The sequence below is a fragment of the Anneissia japonica genome, unplaced genomic scaffold (genome assembly GCF_011630105.1).
Source record: "Anneissia japonica isolate Jap-2015-1 unplaced genomic scaffold, ASM1163010v1 scaffold1053_len387728_cov195, whole genome shotgun sequence".
Classification (NCBI taxonomy): domain Eukaryota; kingdom Metazoa; phylum Echinodermata; class Crinoidea; order Comatulida; family Comatulidae; genus Anneissia; species Anneissia japonica.
The window spans coordinates 196,055-208,953 of NW_022699258.1; the positions used below are offsets into that span (position 1 = coordinate 196,055).

Sequence of the window (12,899 nt, forward strand, 5' to 3'; positions counted from 1 at the left end):
TAAAATGTGGATTTCAAGAGATTGCATCAAGCCAAAAATCATTGGAAAATTATTATATATTGAATTAAATTTTATCTTATTTTATGACAATGCAAATATCTGCGTTGACAGAGAACTGAAATTTGTTAAAAGATTAAAATTCGATAGTCCAATATACTTATATCCTTAGTGAATATATATTAGTAACATGAAATATAGGCTTATTGTCCCTTACAAGATCGTTGATAGACCTAACATAAGTCTTATTTGAGGCTATTCGTGAAAGAAAATACTGGTGTCTCTTGGGATTTGTGCCAGGGACACGCGGAATGCAAGTATCTTATCACCAAATTTATTTAAATTTATCGATTAAACCTCTTATTCAACAATGGAAAACCTGCCACTTAATGAATGGAACTTAATCTACGTTAAATGCAATTATAAAAAAACAAGAAAATTACATCATACAATTATTTTGGTAATAAGACTTTAATTTTACACTTTAAGTATAAACTTTGATGGTCTCTTTTCTATATTATTGTATCTTCTGTTTAAACCTTATTCAAATATATACCGGTACTCTTTTGTATTTTTTATTTATTTTATTTTATTTTATTTTTTTTTTTTTTTTTTGTGAATGCGTGTTATGAATCTTTTTGATGACCGCTAATGTTTATGAATGATATTTTGATGAAATTTAATAAAACAGATTAGGCCTACATGTGGTTCATTATATGCGATACATTTTTATGAATACATTTTGTATAAAACGTTTGAGATGTAAAAAAGTTTTCATGAATATATATTATGATGCTATTTTATGTATAACAATAAAGAATAAAAAATATTCAACCATTATGTATATTTTCCGTGCATTCATTTATTTTGACCATTATTATATAATGTTATTATGATAAAACTATTACATATTTTAAATTAAATTAACCTTCTAAATGATATTAAAGTTTAAAAGAAAGTACACGTAGTTGAAACCCTGACGGTTTAATCAAAAGTTCAACATAAGTTCACTGTCAATGAGTTCTCCGTATTTCAGCTGAATATTTTGTTGTTTAATAACTTACCGACAATATGAAACGCAATACGAGAAAAGGAAAACAAAAACAGGCTGTCGGGAATATAAGAGTACTCTACTGTTTTTGAATGAGCTTATTTTGCATAGTCTCCTACAACAATACTATGAAACACATAACATTCAATTGAAATAAACTCCCACATCCCCTTCTCAAATAAGTAAAAAAAATACACACCGATACTGTGGTACTTTCATTAATAAATGATAATAATTAATAATAATAATAATAGTTTTATTATAATATTATATTATCATCATCATTATTATTATTAGTTTAGTTAGTATTACTGTAGGTCTATTAATATTTGTATTAGGCCTATTAAGTATAAATTAGTATCCATTAGTATTTTTTTGACTGCAGTACAATCTTGTATCGTATTTTCTATATTATTAATAATGGAGCCTATGCTTTTAAAGGACATTGGAAGTAACTCTAGTATTCTATGTGCCAAAACTAATGCTTTGAATAGCATAAATTTATTTCAATCTCGTGTCGCAATACATTTATGCTGTAACTATTTGTATCGAGTAGGTTTTTTTCGTTGGTTTACCGCCGTTCAGTGTGGCGTTTTAACCAAATAGATTCAATACAAAGGATTTAATGACTATGTGTCAACCAATACCTTAGTCGTTGATTATCAGCTAATGTAGCATAAATTGCTCACAGCTAGTATCTTCTAGGCCGAATAGTAATCGACCTAATGTGTGCCGCCTGCTCCTCACTAATATGAGAACATAACACGATCACAATCCTGCTACTGAATGATGGATGTAGGCCTAGTTGAAACGATGAAATGATGTAGACGAGGATCCTACCCAGTGCTAGAACACTAGCTAGAAACCGCATCGAATGGTTTAGTAAAGTTAATGTATGAAATTTTATTCAATATTTTCCAGAGGCTCAGCAAAAAATCCAATCACTGTTTCAAATGACCATCCCACGTGCCTCGAATATTAATGCTCAGATTCAGAAATAACCAGCAATGCGTGGAATCGGATTTGTAAGCTGAAAATTGACTCTCTCAGTCTGATATTAATCGTTTAGCCTACCGATAAATATTAGGCCCAGCGAGTAGGCCTACATGAATGAAATAATATATCATTCATAAGACATATCACAGCTGTCGGCGGAAAACGTGACTCAGCCTGTGTCCCGTATGTTTGTTGTATATTCACTGGAGATAATCATAATGTAAATAGGACGTCAGTTAGACCTCGTCGCGGTTGCTGTTATTATTATTGCGGCAATCTTCATTAAAAAAAAATGACAGTGTGTACTTAAGTGGAATTGATACACAAACATCACTTATTTCATTTTACTAAACATTTAATATTTTCTAGGCCTAACTTGTAAAATATATTTGGAAATGCTTCTGATAGAACAGCGTCTGATAAAGCTGATATTAAAAGCCGTCGTAGACCTACCTTACCACTAACGTTAAGATATTTATTTCAAAGTAAAATAATACTTTATAGTATTTATTATCATTATTATTATTATTATTATTATTATTATTATTATTATTATTATTATTATTATTATTATTATTATTATTATTTATTATTATTAACATTATTATTTTCTCATTTAGTCTGTGGTTCCAAAACGCTTTTTTAAAGCTTAGCGTTGTCGCGCTATGTACCTTTTTTTCTGATAGCAAACGGCCATGTAAACATGGCTATAAAAGTATCTTATTATTGTTATTATTTTTATTGGTGATATCTGTTATTATTTATTATCATATTATATAAATATTGTTAATATTAATGTTACTGTTTTTTTTTTTTTTTTTTTTTTTTGTCACTAGCCATTCTGTTATTATATTAGGCTAATTATTATTATCATTATCAGCGTGGATGTCCATACTTGGCTCTGCTGATATTTATGGTTATATCATTATCATTACATCCTAAAATGATGTTAAAAGGTATAATCATTCGCATAAATCATTAAAAAGCTACATCTGAGTATAGGTCAAGCAGATAAATATAAAATGTAAAATAAGTAATAAAATATTATATACATTACGATAGAGTAACTGACTTTTAATATATCACATATCACAACGCTTTGTAAAATGTATCATACCGGTTCTATATTAGTGTGTGGAGGATTGCACGTTATGTAAATATTGTAAGCACTGAAGTATACAATTTGATACCTCTATGAAGTGGGAAAATGCGACAAATTAACATTGTAAATGATCGGAAATTGAACCGAAACTACTGTTGCAACTATAGGCAGTCGTCTAATAACGCTGACAAAGAACGCAGTGACGTTAGAAGTGTATTAATATTTTGTTCCAAAAGTCAACGACTAACATTTATTCATTTGTGCTACCAACGACATATTAGTGATTGGAAGATGAGTGGATGTCATTATATAATCATTATGATATACAGTATATAATGATAATAATAAAGATTTTTATTACAGACATCTAGATGTTTACAATTCAACTCTTCAGAGATAGTTTGTATTGTAGGCCTACCGGTACTATACATATATATATTGTTTTTTCACTCATTCATGTATATATTATTTTTAAGTGCAATTATTCCTTGTTTTAATTTTTTTTTCCTACTGATTATTTGTGTAGTTAATCATCAAGGAAACCAAATATAGTTTGTCTTATCTTATGTTATCCATATCTTATATATGCCTACAAACTGTCTCTTATACACATCTAGATGTGTATAAGAGACAGCCCACTAGTCATAACTTAGATCTACGGCCCTCGGTTGACGCATCGCAAATTATTCTTGCACAGGGGCTGTTCTTACATAGCTACGCCGCTAGGGAGCGAAGTTGGATTCGTCGGCGAGGGAAGTGGTTAATGTAATATTAACCACTGTTGTAACAAGTTAAAAATCATAAGTTAAAGATAAAATAAAATACTGAAACAACAATACTTTGGGAATGGCTGGATCTTGGTTGTAGTTACAAATTTATAAGCAACGCACCGTACTTAAAAAACAGTAGCCAGAGAACCAAATATTTTGGCCCCTCATACTTTTTATCCTTTTTAATATTGTATAGGCCTACTTTCGGTCTTCGCAATTATTAATACAAGATCTATATTGAACGTTTTTAAGATAAAATAATTGAAAATTTCATGATCTATAGCTGGCCTAGGTCTGAACATCTACCGGTACCTCAAAAAGGTGTAAATAATTGAAAATGTCTTCAAGTTGCAAATTGCTAAAATTAAGTACACCATTGAAATTGTTACAATACATTTAAGCTGCACTCTGAACCCTGTATCACCCTCTAATGAAACAATCAACCACTAATGTAATATTAACCACTGTTGTAACAAGAATCAACCACTGTTGTAACATTAACAACTATTGTAACAAAAATCAACCACTGTTGTAACAATTTCATTAACCACTATTGTAACAAGGTTTTAACCACTGTTGTAACAAAAGGTATTAACCACTATTGTAACAACAATTTAACCACTAATTTAACAACAATTTAACCACTAATTTAACAACGTACAATATATAGAAGTCCCTAAGCCGAAAGCTTATTTACATTACGACAAACAGAAATAGGGAAAATAGCATGTTAAACGTAATAGGGACCTTCCCACTGACCAACAGACATAGAGAAATATGGAGATGTTTTCACAAAAACTATATTCTGATGACATATCAATTTACACTTTGAGACTTGATTTAACCAAACCCAGGCAGCATGGTGATGCGTTAAGACCTGTTTATATTTTGAAAAATAACAGTCAACAATTAAAAAAAAAAAAATATTCCCATTAAAAAAAATAATCGTGTATACGATAAAAAATTTTTCATAAATCAAGTCAAATTTTTATTATTATTAATAATAATAATAATAATAATAATAATAATAATAATAATAATAAAACGATAAAATACAAAAATATTTTTTTCGTTAATCGTTATCGTTTTAGTAGGCTATAACTAGGCATTTATTTACTCGAAAAATTATAGTACCACTGAGGATTAACATCCATTCAAAATATTAGTGCCCCTGTTTATACCCCTTGGCCTTTAAGTAACATAATTAGGACCATTCCCGTGCAATTTGGGCTTGTTCAGACCATTTTTAAAATCTGACCTTTAACATCTATATCAAAAATCACAACATATTTAAAAAGCCGATCTTTTTAAAAAAGATTTTCCTTTCATAAGCTTCGACCTTCAACTTCAGAAAAAATATTTACAATGTCACAGGGACTATCCCTGTCCAATTTGGGCTTGTTCAGACCTTTTTTAAAATCTGCCCTTTAACCTCTATATAACAAATTATAAAATTTTAAAAATGCCACAGCCATCATAAAATTTGAAATTGTTTTTTTTTTAATATGACAATGTACATAAGGTTTCGGCTTGAAGACTACTAGGCCTATATATTGTACATTGTTACATTAGTGGTTAAATTGCTGTTACAATATTGGTTAATGATTTTTGTTACAACAGTGGTTAAATCGTTGTTACAATAGTGGTTAATGAATTATTACAACAGTGGTTGATTTGTGTTACAATAGTGGTTAATGTTACATTAGTGGTTGATTGTTACATTAGTGGGTGATACAAAACCTGGTTCAGCCCCGATTAACGTTGGAGGTTCTGATCACTCGGCCAGTCGAATAACACACATAGTAGGCAGGATAAGGCCAAAAGAATGATTGTGTTGGCCACGACCGGCCCAATTTTTTTTTTTTTTTTTTTTTTTTTTTTTTGCTTTTTTATTTTACTACAACGAAAATTTTTTTTTAATAAGCTAAAAAAAAGCTGGAACAGGCCTGTTGCTGGACGGTAGGCGATGCGACAATGTTATGCGATCGTTTTGCTCTTCAATATTGATTTTATTACGGCCTGTTGTATTTTCGTGTATTTTCTACTTTTTAGGCATTATTGGTAGGGGAAAAAAAACTTTTCCTACCGACCTACCCATTTTTTGGATTTTCCTAAAACGTGGCCAACACAAGAATTGATTGTTTATTTATTGGCCTAAGGACAATGTATCAGTTACATCACGGTACTGGTACTGCACTGTGGCTGTCGTTAGTCCCAAGAGGCTCAACCGAAATTTCTAATTTCAAATTTCAATTCGAAATGGACAACTAATAAAAATATAATTCTTAATTTATATAATTTTAAATCTTTTTTCGTTAAATACATTCTAAATCCAAATCTTGATTGGCATTCAAACTTGAAAGATTTATATACCTCTGCGCAATTGGCTAAAGATTAAAATGTCTCATTTAGTTACTTACATCCTTTGATACAAGATACAAGATAACTTCATTGTCAAATTAAAATTTGAAATTCTTTTTCTCATATCAACACATAAATAAATATATAATACAGTAAATAACAATGTAAAATACGATACGTTGTTGGGGCTTGGTATTATCGGGTGTTGTTATACCTCAGGGACATACCAGATTTACAACAAAAAAATGTATTTATCGATGGTTATTATAAGTAAATATGCATGCTGGAATAAACGAAAGTCAATAATGTACTGTTATCCTAGAGGGTATTCTTAATCTACCCAGTTAAGTTAGACCTAAAAGATATACAGACATTATCTCTATTTATGCGTTGATCCCTTTTGACTACTATATGCAAACATGTTACCATAGTAACAAATTAAATTAAACATCAGAACACTTTGTATAATGGCCTTGTTGAACAGTAAAATTATATATTCATTTACCCACAAAATTGTGAAGTTTCCTTAAAATGTATAAACGCTAATAGCTTTACGAATCGTTGCTTCAGCTTGGTCTGTCCAGGTGCATAGGCCTATCATATCATGCAATAATCCTCAGTTATAAAAAAAATAGTCATTTAAATGTATTAATAGACCTATTTATAAATTAGGCCTACACTAGATTGAAACGGTGTTTAAAATAAATACCGGTACGAAGTCTTATCCATTTGATTAAAAAAAAGACATTATAAATATGAATATACCAGACACATTGTAATGTCATTTATACTAATTTAAAGGTCACGATAAAAGAGTTAACAAAAAAAATGAATAATTAGGGATAATTAATTAAAGAATTTTATTATTATAAAAATATGGTTAAAATTATTTAGGCCTATTAATAAAAAATATTCACCATACATGTTTCATAAAAAATATTCAATTCGTTTAATTAACCAGAATATGTTTATTAAAACTAAACCGAACTCATAAAAACTGTAAAAAATATCAAACATCGAATAGGCAAACTCGTTTTCTAATTATTCAGAAAATAAAATTTTAAATTAATGAGGCCTAATGAAAACCACATAGGAATTGTCATTTTTACTATTTATTTTCTTTGAAAATGTATATAGCTCAATTAAGAGTTAATTTCACGAGATTAAAGTTCATCGTTTATAATGTTACAAATTATAGGATCTCACAAATGTGATAAAATGATTAATAGGCCTAGATACCTTGAGTTTCAATCCAATGATGCTATCAAATTTAGAATTGCAATCAAAACAAAAAAAAAACAAATCTTTTAATTTTCTTTTTATTGAATACGGTATTGAAAATCAGTCAAGAAAATAACGAATAGAAAATAACAAGATCAATGTTTAAGACGATACGGGAAGCATTAAAAACGATCATCCACAAACAAACAAAAACACCAAGACACTCTAACAATTAGAAGAACTTAAATAACAATAACGATCTTAAAGTAGCACTCCAGCTTATCTTTAAACAAATAAAAATTAATTGAAATTAAAAAAGCATTAATGTCGAGAGAAGAATATTGTAGCTCTATGGTATGAAATGGAGGAAGTAGGAGCAATATTGTAAGCGCTTAAAAGTTATATAGATGGCGGTTATTACCGATACCTTTCTTAAAAGCAAACTTACTGAAGAATAATACAGAAAACGTCAAACATTTGACACAGTAAAATAATTAGTAAGCGTTTCAGATAGAGACAAGTTGTTAGTCAGACTTTCCATATAAGATTGACGGTTCTTGTGGTTTTTCCTTTTTATAAATTAGTGGGAACAATATATTTTTTTTCCAAAAAATATTTATCAAATATAGTTACGATAACCAGGCTATACGGTATGAAATGCAATTATAATATATATAATTATATATGTGTATTAAGTATATATATATATATATATATATTATATATATATATACATATATATTTCATGCAAGGTTTATTGAACAGTTACGAAATACTCAAAAAAAGTATATTTTCCTCTACCTTCTTTATTATTTTATATATATTTATAATTTCAATCTGTCTATATATTTTTATTATTTTCTTTTATATTATGATCAGTCCAATCGAACTTTCTGTTATAAATTAGCATATAAATCTATAAAAGCATATATTAAGATGTGGAGATGAATAAGATAAGAGACAAATATTTTATGTAAACAAAATTAAGATTACATTAATAAAAGACAATGAAATCTAGGTAAGGATTAAAATAACATATCGTTAATTAATATTTGAAAAGAGTGTAGTAAAAGTCTATTTCTTTTAAATCGACCATTTATAATTAACCTGAATAACAAATATGTTTAAACATCGCCATTAATATTACAGACGATGATGTTAACGACCAAAAATACACCACCGGTGTGTTTGGATTATAGACGTTAGGAGAGATGGATATTTCCCTGTAGGCTGTGTTTGTGTGTGATGGCCAGACTTGCTTACATTAGTATGTAATCATTATCAAATATCCGTCTTAATTATGTGTTATATGTATTGCAACGATCGGGGAAAAATCTTAGCTGTTCTGTGTAATACTCGTATGCATAACCGCGCCAGCTCGTAATTATTACTGAACGAATTTCGGTGAACTCACACAGTTCCCAATAGAAGGAAAAGACACAACTTCCGTGTCTCAAGGGTGCATTCTCGCCCGATACTTGGAAATAATTTATAATAATTATGATGAAGAAACTTATTGCAGAGGGGTTTTCAATAAACACACCATCATAATCCAAACAAAAATAGAAGCGGCAAGCTATGTGTTTAAATCTGCTGGTCAGTGTCTCAGCATGGAGGAAAGAAAATTAAGCTCCATGGTCTCAGGCATACGGAATAAATTGTTATTGATTCCTTTAGTGGAGTCAGATAGGCCTAACCAGGCAGAACGAAGGCCTATAATGATAATGTGTGAATTGTTGAATAAATAAAACCATAGAACGTACGCTACTCATTCTTTACAATGTTAATGATATGCGCACGAGGTCTACAGGAATAGTTATCGAAAGAAAGCAGAAAAGCATGTATACAATAATACTATATCCAATAGTATGTCATAACTCCACTAGTATGTACGAACGGAACTAAATGTAAACCCGTTAAAGCGAGCAGTTCCCATGTAAGCCTATGCCTCTTGTGTTTATTAATCTTCATTAATTGTTTTCGTTTTGATATGTAACGATTTGAAATCTCATTAAGTGTTAAACCATTATGACATTGATGTCACAGAGTCAGCATCCGAAGTGAGAGATATGACGTAGAATTAATTACCTTTTACACTACAATAAATAACCATAATCGTATACCGTACTACATTTTTTCATTAATATTTTATAATTTTATATAGTCTGTAACCGGTGAGGCAGAAATTTAGTGTTTCCTGATTTTTAGTTTTAAAAGTCAGCTTAAATTTCTCTAGCAATGTCTTTTTTTTTTCTTTTTTTTTTTCGTGGTTGATAAAATTGTTTTATAAATCAAGAAGGTTAATTTTTAATTCATTATTAGTCTTCGCCAAAATCCGTCTTTTTCCGTAGATAAACAAACTATCATATACACACTCGCTTAAGTGACTTTGATGAAAGACAACAGATGCCTAAGGGCTAGGCCTCCACTTTGGCTTATACCGTACTAAAAACTACATTGGAACATTCTATTGATTCCGCGCTACCTTAGTTGTGATCCCACGGGAGTGAAATTATCCGAAGCGTGACTACGCATAGTGCCTCTACGGTTACACATTCACCATGGACTTTTAAAGAATAATTACAATAAACGATGACCAGTGCACAGTGTGAACTCGGAGGCTTGAGGGAAGCCACAATACAGTAATAAAAACATTCGGCGATAAGCAAAATCGACTTTATTCAAATGTAATACATTTTCATTAACCGTTTCTTAATTTCTAAAATTAATTGTATGAATTTCTCCAACGTCTGCATGCATTGAGAGACAAAATAAAAACCATCTTGAAAAACATTTTTGAAGACTGGTGAAATCGTTAGACGGTATTGCTCGCAATAATGCATTTACTAATTGGGTCTTCTTTCATATTTAACGATGAAAAATGGCCATCCGAAGCAACAGAATAAGAATACTTTAGACAATAGTAATTTTGGTGCCACACGCCCACCACGTAGGCTTAGTTTAGAGGTTAGCATATAACTAAAACTACATGCCAATTTAATATTTTATTAAACATTGACGAGCCTACCAAATTAGAGGGACAATAATGTCGATTATTAAATAATTCGCTGCAACCAGAACAAAAACATTTTACCACTGTATTTGTTTGGATGTTCCTTTTTAAACGATATATCATAAAAATCACACACACACATGAATACATTTGAATTGACTCGGAACTCGGAAAATTCATAAGCATATATGCCTATATATGCCTACTGTTCGTTTTCAAATGACATATAGATTTTAAAATTAATTAGATTTAATTATTTATTATTCAATTATATTGATTAATTTAAATTAATTAGTTTCTTTAAATGTGCCGACTCTACATAATTATAGAGGTAGGCCTATCAAATTAAAAGTATCATGTACAAAAAATGAAATAAAATAATCGTTTGAGCTGCGATAGTTATTCCTACGTAATAGGCACTAGGCATAATTTTGTACACCGTATACATTCAACCTAGTATCATCGGTCTTATAAATCTTTAAAACAATACAAATTTAAATCAAAACATTGATTTTCTTAAACCGATATAAATAAATTGGCAGATTTTCACAGATAGGGTTTTTGCTGACATCTTATTACGAAAATCCTTAACTTGATTAGCAGCCAATATATACAAAAATAAAGGAACGGTATTGTTTATGCATCTGGTAACTGGCATGAAAAATAATGTCTCGTTCCTATTTTTATTTGAGCTAATTTATAAACCATGCAAGGAAGTAATTCCAATAAGCCTAGACCTACCGGTATTGAATTTTAATGTCCAATTACTTAGGACAACACAGACTGAATATTTAAACGATCTATTACAATTTTCGTTCTTCTTTCTCTTTTACAAAGGGTATTGCGAAATTATCGATTAAAAAACATTTAAAAACCGCGTTGATAACAAAGAATTGTTCAAAAGAACGGAGAAAAGTACACTCTCCCATTCTAGTCTAACGAAACATCGTCATCAGTTTTTCAGCATAATTAAGATTTCGTTAGAAATATTATTTCATTAACGAAAAAAGAAGATTGTTGATTACGCAGAAAAGATATTAACTTGTAAAATTCACAATTTGATGGATTTCAGCAACGAACGATATTATAGCGTTTATGGAATGTCAAGGGTCACGTGATGCATTTAAGCACCAATGGACGACTAAGCACAATACACAGTCCGTAATTCTATTGATACGCTTCATGTGTGAGCGACTGTGTAGTGTTGACATAACGAGCCGAATTACATGCGTTCTGTTAAGAAATTCACTGTATTTACGTGTAAATTCTCCTCTACCACTTACATCTGGATACAGAAAATAGGTTTGTAGCTATGCTTGAATATTCTAGTATGTAAATTCGTACAGGTTTAGTTAAAGGCTTCGTAGTTTATGAAAAATTGATTGTAATTCTGTAGGAGTATTTGGAGTTTATAAGTATCGCTAAACGAAATCCAAGATGGCCGCTTACGAACGCCCAACGAGAGTGCGTTTTTTACATAGGTTTTGCTTTATACATTTTTATTAGACATGCTACTGATAGGTTATATGTTGTATTGTAATCTACATTATATGGAGGAACGAATTTCGTTATCTATATGGGTGCAGCTAATCTGTATTTTACAAAATCTGACCTAATATGTGGGCTGGTTCATCATTCACGTTCGTAGGCTGGTCGAATTTGTAACGCTAGCTGAATCAGTAGGGCATTATCAAGTTTCTTCTGTATAGGTTATTGAATCCAGAGCGCTATGGTTTACAATGATAAAAACAATTTGGGCTTGCTTAATAGTAGCATAAACATGGATTCTGAATATACATCTGTGTTTCTGTACAAAACACGTTGTAGCTACACGTATGCAATGTAAATTGTGAAGCTAATTAAAATCCGAACATTTTCTCCTACCATTCCCGATTTTTCTTGTCTAAATTACATTTATTAAGAAATTTTAATTAATTTCTTTCATTAAATTATGATATATGTATAAACTCAAATATACACTATTCGAGTGTCATTAGCACATTGACTACTGGGATGATTTAAAATAATGTTTTCAAAAAAAAGTAAGACCATATAGGATTGACACGTCTGCTTAAAGAGGGGTAGGTTAGCTTGAGTTCGATGCGGAAGTCGCCGATCAACATTTCAGGACCCGCAAACAGCAGCCTGATGATACTGTAACCCAGTGCCATATCATGCTAATATAAATTCAACTCTAACCATCTTTATGTCATGAAACATTGATATATATTAATTAACTCAAAGGGATAAAACACTATCCATATTTATATACTGTATGTGTGTTCATTTTATGTATATCTTATATATATTATCATAAATATAAGTATATAATTATAATTTTATAGTAATTGTATATATATATAGGCTATATATAGGCCTATTATATAT

The 12,899-nt window shown here is 30.1% G+C and overlaps 1 protein-coding gene across 1 annotated transcript in view; it reads left to right on the forward strand.

Annotated features, from left to right (window-relative positions):
- Positions 1–11,657: 11,657 nt before the first annotated feature.
- LOC117102938 (polycomb complex protein BMI-1-like) overlaps positions 11,658–12,899 on the forward strand; it is an 18,075-nt gene continuing 16,833 nt past the window's right edge. Inside the window, exon 1 of the mRNA XM_033243397.1 lies at positions 11,658–11,813. The gene's annotated coding sequence lies outside the window, so the exon portion shown is untranslated. The remainder of the gene's footprint in view (positions 11,814–12,899) is intronic.